At 42.1% G+C, this 9,482-nt stretch overlaps 1 protein-coding gene across 1 annotated transcript in view; it reads left to right on the top strand.

Annotated features, from left to right (window-relative positions):
• Positions 1-1,341: 1,341 nt before the first annotated feature.
• ERF (ETS2 repressor factor) overlaps positions 1,342-9,482 on the top strand; it is a 169,305-nt gene continuing 161,164 nt past the window's right edge. The window contains exon 1 of the mRNA XM_089687361.1: positions 1,342-1,510. The gene's annotated coding sequence lies outside the window, so the exon portion shown is untranslated. The remainder of the gene's footprint in view (positions 1,511-9,482) is intronic.

The raw sequence follows: 9,482 nt of genomic DNA, 5'->3' as shown, positions 1-9,482 counted from the left end.
CTGGTGTCAGTGGGAGAAATAGTGTCTCATTGTTAGTATCAGTGGGAGGAATAATGCCCCATCATTGGTGTCATTGGGAGGAATAATGCCCCATCATTGGTGTCATTGGGAGGAATAGGGCCCCATAATTAGTGTCAGTGGGAGGAATAGGGCCCCATAATTGGTGTCAGTGGGAGGAATAGTGCCCCATTGTTTTTTACCAGTGGGAGAATTGGTGCCCTATTGTTGGTATTTGGGGAAGGAATCGTGTCCCATCATTTGGTATCTGTGGGAGAAATGGTGCCCCCAACACTGGTGTCAGAGGAAGGAATAGTGCCCCCAACACTGGCGTCAGCAGAAGAAATAGTGCCCCCAACACTGGTGTCAGCAGAAGAAATAGTGCCCCATCATTGGTGTCAGTGGGAGGAATAGTTTCCTATCATAGGGGTAAGTGAGGGGAATAGTGCCACATAGCTGGTAGCAGTGGGAGGAATGGCACCCCATTGTTGGTATGTAGGGGTGGACTAGTGCTCTATCACTGGTATCTGTGGGAGAAATTATACCCCCGACACTGGTGTCAGAGGAAGGAATAGTGCTCCATCATTGGTGTCAGTGGATGGAAAAGTACTCATCATTGGTGTCAGTGGATGGAATGGTGCCTCAAGGGCTGAATAAAGTCCACGGGCCACAGTATGGAGACCACTGCATTAAGACATGCAGGGGGTCCTTTTTTTTTTTTTTTTTTTTTTTTTTAAATAGTTGACTATCACTTAAAAAATGCATACATGATAAAACCATGTATTATTTATTATTATTTATAGTGTTATTATATGGACTATTCAGCTATTCTCCTTTAAGCCACACCCTTTTTTGCTCACACCCACTTTTGCAGCCCCCCCCCCCAGATTAACATTCATCTGTAGTTCAGATGATTAGTTATTCCGCCTTTCTCTGTACTGTGCAGTCTGTGTGTCAGTCTCGTTGTCTGAACATAAACATCTCCAGGATGGCATGTCCCCACCAGTCTCCGATCTGTAAGAGGAGTTGTCTGTATTTAAGAAGCAGGAAGCTGTCCTGACCCAACCACGTTCTATAAATAGCTGCCGCGGTTCGCCTTCTATCTCTAGCCCCTGTTTCTAAATCCTGACTTAGGAACAAACTTTTCCTTTGGCCCTCCCACGTGGCTGGGATTCCTGTCCCCGTGTCCCCCTCTTTCTTGGCGTCCGTTTTCTTCGCACTCCCAAATAGAATTCCTCCTGGCACTCTGCCCCGGTGACTTTTCAAACACCAGCCGCGCCCTGGGATGGGGGCTCTTGTGTGAGAGCGAGGGAACCTTCTAAAAATACCTTTCCCAAAAAAAAAAAAAAAAGAATGGCACCCCAAGTGTATAAACGGATCCCCCCTCCCACTCCCCACCCTCGGCTCCCTCTCTTTCCGTTTCTAATTCCTGCCGTGGAATCTTCTCCTTTGGGTCATGTTCCCTTTCGGAGTGAAGACTCTCAGCTCTTTCCCTCTCATCCTTTCTCCTCCTGTAAGTCATTACTACTTCCCGTTTTTTTTGTCTTTCAAAGCTGTCTGCTTTTCTATAGCTTTTATGTCGCTTGAATATCCTGTGTCTCGGGTTTCCAATATGTTGTCCAAAAATGTATCCATGGAAGTGTCTACAATAGGAAAAAGTATGACACATGGCACCATGCCTTGCCGACTTCCAGGGACAGTCCTGGGATTAAAGACTTGTCCTTGAACTGATATTTTTCCCTAAAAGATCAGCTCACCCAAAAATTATATTTCAATATTTGGTAGATGCCGAAGAGTTTAACCATCTGAATGTTTCCTATATCTCTTGTGAATTCTGTTGGCATCTGCATTTTGGTTCCCGGGTCTGCTGTGACCATTATGAGGGGCTCCCACTCTCCCAACTGAAGTTTTTTAATATCTAATATTATGGAGAATGGAACCAGTGGAAGTGGAACACAAAAAGTGGTCGGGAACACCAAAAAACTAAGGTAGACAGCAACAGGGTCAGGAATTTCAGTGTGATCTGGCATATTTATGAGGCAATGAATCTGACATTCAGCCAACATTCTTCCAGGTCCATGTGTTTCATGGACGTAATTGATTCTCCGCTAGAGAATGTTTGGTGAAAGCCACATTCACTGTTTTATTAATAGGCTCATCCAAGGCATATAAGAAACCAGGGACTGGCTCAGCCGATAATTAAAACATCACTTTTGGGCAGAATAATCCTTTAATACTGCCCACCATTAATACAAAAAGTATGTTGGCTTTAATTTTAACAGTTGTGTCCTGCTTTTTTTTTAAAAACAATGTTTATCTACAAATAGCATTTCAAGTTAAATATATATATATATATATATATATATATATATATATATATTTTTTATTTTTTTTTATTTTGATACCAAGTAATGCAACAGGTGTATCTAATAAAGTGGCCGGTTAGTGTATACAGTATATATTATTATTATTATACAGGACTTATATAGCGCCGACAGTTTGCTCAGCGCTTTACATTATGGAGGGAGACAGTACAGTAACAATACAGTTCAATAAAATATATAATATATATATATATATATATACTGTATACACTAACCGGCCACTTTATTAGATACACCTGATCAATTGCTCGGTATCACAAATTGCTAATCAGTCAATCACATGGTAGCAACTCAATGCATTTAGGCATCTAGATGTGGTGAAGACGACTTGCTAAAGTTCAAACCAAGAGTCAGAAAAAGGGCATTTAGGTGACTTTCATCCCGGCATGGTTGTTGGTGCCAGATGGGCTGGTCTGAGTATTTCAAAAACTGCTGATCTACTGGGATTTTATACACTGCACTGATGGCCAACTAGCCTGAAGCTTCATGCAGTTTGAAATATATGGATCTTTAATATTACACTGTATCTGTACTGGATGTACATTTGGCCACAGGGACATAAAGGAATGATTTGCATGGCTCCACTCACTATCCTAAAATGAGGAATAAACCCTTTATATTTTAGATTAGTGATGGTCAGGTGGTAAAAGCCAATACATTCTGTTTGAAGATGGGTCTATTGTGTTACTCACTAACTCAGTGGGGGGGTGTTTCTGTCCCTTTCAGCACACCTTGCATAAAGTGTCTAGTCCTTCCATTGCATTAATTAAACTATTTGCATATTGTGTTTATTAGAGGTGTTATTACACCTTTGTGATCTGTATGTGTATTTTAGGTGTTACTAAAAATGAGGAGGTGTTGTAGTGTTCTGGCACTTAGGTCTGTAGAAAAGCTGAGATATCTGATTAATTTAGGAGTATAGTTTATTGCTCTATGTAAACTGCAACTTTAGGCAAAAGATGGCACCATAGTGAGAGTATGCCCTTTTTCAATGAGATTACTGGGGATGAAAAGGTTTCTCCCCATAATTTCCTACTGCTTATAAGTTTCAAAAATGGTGTTTTGATACATGACAAGAATGAGCACCATGGGTAATCTTAAAAAATGCTGCTTTAAAATGGTTACATGACAAGGATTCTCAGATCACCATGGCTTATCTATATTCCTTTAAAATGGTTACATGACAAGGATTCTCAGAGCACCATGGCTTATCTATATTCCTTTAAAATGGTTACATGACAAGGATTCTCAGAGCATCATGGCTTATCTATATTCCTTTAAAATGGTTACATGACAAGGATTCTCAGAGCACCATGGCTTATCTATATTCCTTTAAAATGGTTATCTGACAAAGATTCTCAGAGCACCATGGGTAATTAAAAAAAATGCTGTTTTAAAATGGTTACATGACAAGGATTCTAAGAGCACCTTGGCTTATCTTTATGTCTTTAAAATGGTTATATGACATATATATGCCTTTCAGGGCTCATGTACACGGGGCATTTGGAAAACTCTTCTGAACGATAGAAACTGACTGCTGGAAAACATAGGTTAAAAAAAGTCAGTTTAGCCGTGTTTGCATACCGCGTTTATGAGCGTTTGCGTTTAGAAGCGTTTTTAAAAGATAACCTCAGCAGACCTTCCCAAATGCCCAGAATGCACTGAAAAACAGTAAAACATTAACTATTTCACACATTTTGAGAGAGCAAAAGCAGAGAGAGCAGAAGCAAAGAGAGCAGTATGTGTTGAGATGACCTGTCTTTTCTGGTTGTATTCACTATGGATCCCATCATGAGGCACGTTCTACCAATTTTTCCTTCACGCGAAATCTGGAACTGACTGCGCTGGTGTACCGGGTTCATTTGAGTACCAGGAAAACGCATGCATTTCTGATGATGAAAAAAGGTTCTGGACAGAATCTGGACATGGCACAGTTAAAAAACACTTCTAAACGCAAACGCTTAAAAAATGCGGTTAACCGCGTTTACAAGCGTTTGAAATGCCAGTAAAATCTACTCCTGAATGCAAGTTTGGTGCGTTAAAAAAAACTACTATAAACTCAACTACCTGTAAACGACTGTAAACGACGATGTGTACATGGACACATAGGAAAACATTAGGGAGAGTTCAGGGGCTGCTGAAAAAAAAATGCAGAAAAACTCCTGAATGTCAGTTTATCAGCTGCAGTGTACATGAACCCTAAAATGGTTATATGACAAAGATTCTCAGAGCACCACGGGTAATCTAAAAAAAATGCTATTTTAAAATGCTGCTCTGTTACATGACAAGGATTTTTAGAGCATCATGGGCCATCCAATTGTTTTCTATGTGCACTGGCCAATTTGTGCCCTGTTCATACCTCAACACTGATGCAGTGTTTAGCCTGGAAAACTGCAGACATGCTGCATTTTTCCGCAACACATTGAACCTGGTGGAAACTAGGCGGACAGTCAGGGGGGGCTGCAAAACTGTAGCTTATCTGCTTGTTTTTACTGCCCCCTGTAGTGTTTTGCAGAAACGCAGTACAGTCCATTTAACATGGTTTCCTATGGGACATGTTCACACCTGTGCGTTTTCACCCGGCGCGTTTTTGGAAAGGGTCAGAGACTTTTTTGAACGCACAAAGTTGCCTTTTTGCTTCTATAGACTTCAATGGAAACACTGCAGAAAAGCATGTATTGCGTTTTTTGCTGCGTTTTTTATACATGTTTGCCGCATTTTTGAGTTTTAAATCTGCCTAACAGCAAGAAAAATTAAAAAAAAATGAAAAAAAAGAAAAAGCATCAAAAACACGGCAAAACCATGATTGCAAAAATGCAATGCAGAAATGGCTCAAACGCAACCTGCATAGGTGTGAACCTAGCCTAAAGACTTGTTCACATTAGTGGAGCTTTTTGAAGAGGGATCCACGTTAAGATCAGCCTTTAGAGATTATTTGACAAGTTTGAGGAAGTGTTGTATCGCCTTTTCGCTGTCTGATTATCCCCTTGATCCCTCCACGTCCCAACATTGCTTGAAGAGCGACCCCATTCATTTGAATATGTTTCATCGGGCTGTTTTTACTCCTGCCAAAAGCGACAGGGGGTATAATTCTTGCCATGGCCAAGAAGGAAAGTATGGATTCTCAGAGCACCATGGGTTATCTAAAAAAAATGCTGCTAGAATGCTGCTCTGCTACATGACAAGGATTCCCAAAGCATCATGGGTTATCTAAAAAGACAGTATAACAGATGCTGCATGCTCTAAGGATTGTCTGAAACCTTAGACTGAGTCTCCCAATAAAAAAATAGGTCTATGCCATGAATTACTCACTAACATATGTACATTTCAGTTTATGCTGTTGAGCTGTATACACCACAAGCTGTTTACATCAAAGAAACAAAACCTGCAAAACGTGATCTAAAATGCAAGAAAAAAAAAATCCGCCTTCCTGGTCAGTATTTTGTGCCAGTATGCGCAAATACGCACATATGCGTGCAAATAGGAGCATAGATATTAATGGATTTTGCATAGCAGTGCATTCTACACGTGAATTTGCATACGCACAAATATGTGCATAACTAGGCGCAAATATGCGCAAAACAAACGTATGGAATTACGTCCAGAAATACTGATGCTAAAACATCAGTACAGTGTGCAAGAGGCCTAAAGCTCCACTTGCCGGCTCAAAAAACGAATGTGTATTGTTTTAGTTCCAAACATTTGTTTTCTATTCCCACCACAACACCAATTCAGCATGTGGAATGGAAAATTGCAGACAGGTTGCGTTTTTCTACAACACAACAAAGCACTCCTAATGTCAGCGCCCGGCACCACACCGCAGTTCCAATCCTGTAGATGGACATGAATGAAATGTCACTTTGACATTTCAATAAAGTTTGGGAAAAAAATGGCAACCAGTGCCTTCTAGTGTTACAACGCAAGGCACTGCTCCTCATTACTGGCATAGAGTGTACGCCAAAAAAAGATCACAAATTTTGAGTTGTCACCAGAACAGTAATCTTCCAATGGGGACACTAGTTCTGGTGACAACTAAGGATTTCCTCACACTTTGAAGGGATTTCCACTGACTTCCTGTTTTGGCAATGGGAGGATAAGTGAAAGTTTTGGTGGTCCTGGTGACAACCAGGGATTTCCTCTCACTTCCTGTTGGACTGTGAGTCAGGAGTGAAGGGAAATCTCTACCATTGGGACACAGTTGGTACTTAGTCACAGAACCCTGGAACATTGATTGTTTTCCTGCTCCTAGAAGCTAAATAGTATTATCCTATGTGTCCATGCACACTACTCTAGGACAGGGGTCTCCAAACTTTCTAAACAAAGGGACAGTTTACTGTCCTTCTGACATTAGGAGGGCTTGAGTGGCCAGTGGAAGTAGAAAATGTCCCAGCGTCAGTAGGAGTAAAAAAAATGACATAGTGCTTGTAGTCAGTGGATGCAGGAACAGTGTCAAGTCATTGGTATTAGTGCGAGGAATAGTGTGCCATCATTGGTGTCAGTGAGAGAAATAGTGCCCCATCATTGGTGTCAGTGAGAAGAATAGTGCCCCATCATTGTTGTTAGTGGGAGGAATCATGCTCCATCATTGGTATCAATAGGAGGAATAGTGCCCCATCATTGGTGTCAGTGGGATGAATAGTGCCTCATCATTGGTTACAGTGGGAGGAATAGTACCCTATCATTGATGTCAGTGGGAGGAATAGTGCCCCATCATTGGTATCAGTGGGAGGAATAGTGCCCCATCATTGGTATCAATAGGAGGAATAGTGCCCCATCATTGGTGTCAGTGGGAGGAATCGTGCTCCATCATTGGTATCAATAGGAGGAATAGTGCCCCATCATTGGTATCAGTGGGAGGAATAGTGCCCCATCATTGGTATCAATAGGAGGAATAGTGCCCCATCATTGGTGTCAGTGGGAGGAATCGTGCTCCATCATTGGTATCAATAGGAGGAATAGTGCCCCATCATTGGTGTCAGTGGGAGGAATAGTGCACCATCATTGGTATCAGTGGGAGGAATAGTGCCCCATCATTGGTGTCAGTGGGAGGAATAGTGCCCCATCATTGGTGTCAGTGGGAGGAATAGTGCTCCATCATTGGTATCAATAGGAGGAATAGTGCCCCATCATTGGTATCAGTGGGCGGAATAGTGCCCCATCATTGGTGTCAGTAGGAGGAATAGTGCCCCATCATTGATATCAGAGGAAGGAATAGTGCCCCATCATTGGTGTTAGTGGGAGGAATTGTGCTCCATCATTGGTATCAATAGGAGGAATAGTGCCCCATCATTGGTGTCAGTGGGAGGAATAGTGCCCCATCATTGGTATTAGTGGGAGGAATAGTGCCCCATCATTGGTATTAGAGGAAGGAATAGTGCCGAATTGTTTATATCAGTGGGAGGAATTGTGCCCCATCATTGGTGTCAGTGGAAGGAAAAATGCTCCATAGTTGGTGCCAGTGGAAAAAATGGTGCTTCCTTGTTGGTGTCAGTCGGAGGAATAGTACCCCGAGGGCAGGATAGAGGCAAGCAAAGTGCCACATTCGGCCGACGGGTGGCAGTTTGGAGACCACTGCTTTAGGCTATTAGCATTTTTTTAGCTTCAGCATCTTGGAGCAGAAAAAACAATGTTTTGTAGAGGTTTTTTTTAGTGTATATCCAACAGAAGAAAATCGCTAAATGCTACTAAAATGCTGCTAACAGCTCTTTTCTAGGTTTTTATTCTACATCTGTACTGTAAAAATGCTAATAAAATGATAAGGCTCCTAAATGCTACTAAAACGCTACGAAAAACGCTATCATTACCGCTAGTGTGCATGGAGCCTCAGTGTCCTGTTGGAGGAAATTTTCCCTCACTTTCTGTTTTAAACATACAACAAAAAGTCTCTTGGAATTGACAGTTGTTGCTGGAACAGGTGGAAGACTTTCTCTCAACTTCTGTTATAGTGACAACTGTAGGAGCGGTTTCATATGGGCAGCAGTGCCCACTGCCCTCTAAAAAATGATCAGCGGTGGATTGCTTTTCAGGGAGCAGTATAGCAGTGGCTGTCAGGCATCTAGGACAGAAAAAACACACAGAATTTGCAGGCTCCATTCACACTAGGGCATTTTTCAGCTTGACGCCTGACACTCAGAAATGCTCAGCAAGCAAAATTCAATTCATTTCTATGGCCCTTGTTCACATATGAGTATTTTGGGCACCACAGTGGCTAAATGGTTAGCACTTCCACCTGGCAGTACTAGTATCTTTGGTTCGAATCCCAACCACGGCATCACCTGCCTGGAGTTTGCATGTTCTCCCTGTGCCTGCGTGGGTTTCCTTCGGGTACTCTGGTTTCCTCCCACACTCCAAAGACATGCTGGTAGGTTAATTGGCTCCTGTCTAAATTGGCCCTAGTATGTGTATGTATGGATGTAAGTTAGGGACCTTAGATTGTACACCCCCTGAGGGTTAGGGACTGATGTGAATGTACAATATATATATAAATTGACGGTGCTATGTAAGTACCTGAAATAAATAAATAAATTTTGTCGCCTATATCAAAAAGCCTGTCGCTCAAAAAAGTACTTGTGCTACTTTTCAGGCAGATCTGAGCGTTTTGTCCTCATAGACTCGAATGGAAAATGCCTGAACAGTGGGAATGAGCATTTTTTCAAGCGTTTTTTCAGGCATTTTCAGCTCAAACAGTAGCTAATTCTATTTCTATTACCCACAGCAAGAATGCCTGAAAAAACACCTATGATATTTGCAAATCTGCTAAAAAAAAACGCTCAAAGACGCCTGAAAAAAAATAGAGCCTTGTAGCTGACACCCCAAGCACGGGTAGCAGATGCACATTTTACCACGTGTTTCTCTTGCGACAAAATGCGCTAAAAACACACTGAAAAAATGCCTGGCACTCCACAACCGAAAAGGTTCTGGGGCTACCTTATGACTTTTGTTACATGTAGGCAGGGGTGGACTGACAACTCATGGGGCCCCTGGGCAACAGGGGATCATGGGGCCCCTGTGTCCTTGCCCAAACTCAAAAAAGCCTATGAGAAAGGTACCAGGGGCATCTCATGGGGCCCCCTACTGACCCCGGGCCCTCGGCCAGTGCCC

Source organism: Staurois parvus, unplaced genomic scaffold, assembly GCF_062004578.1.
Source record: "Staurois parvus isolate SC_StPar_1 unplaced genomic scaffold, SC_StPar_1.0 ptg000423l, whole genome shotgun sequence".
Lineage (NCBI taxonomy): Eukaryota > Metazoa > Chordata > Amphibia > Anura > Ranidae > Staurois > Staurois parvus.
This window is presented reverse-complemented; position numbering and strand designations above follow the sequence as displayed.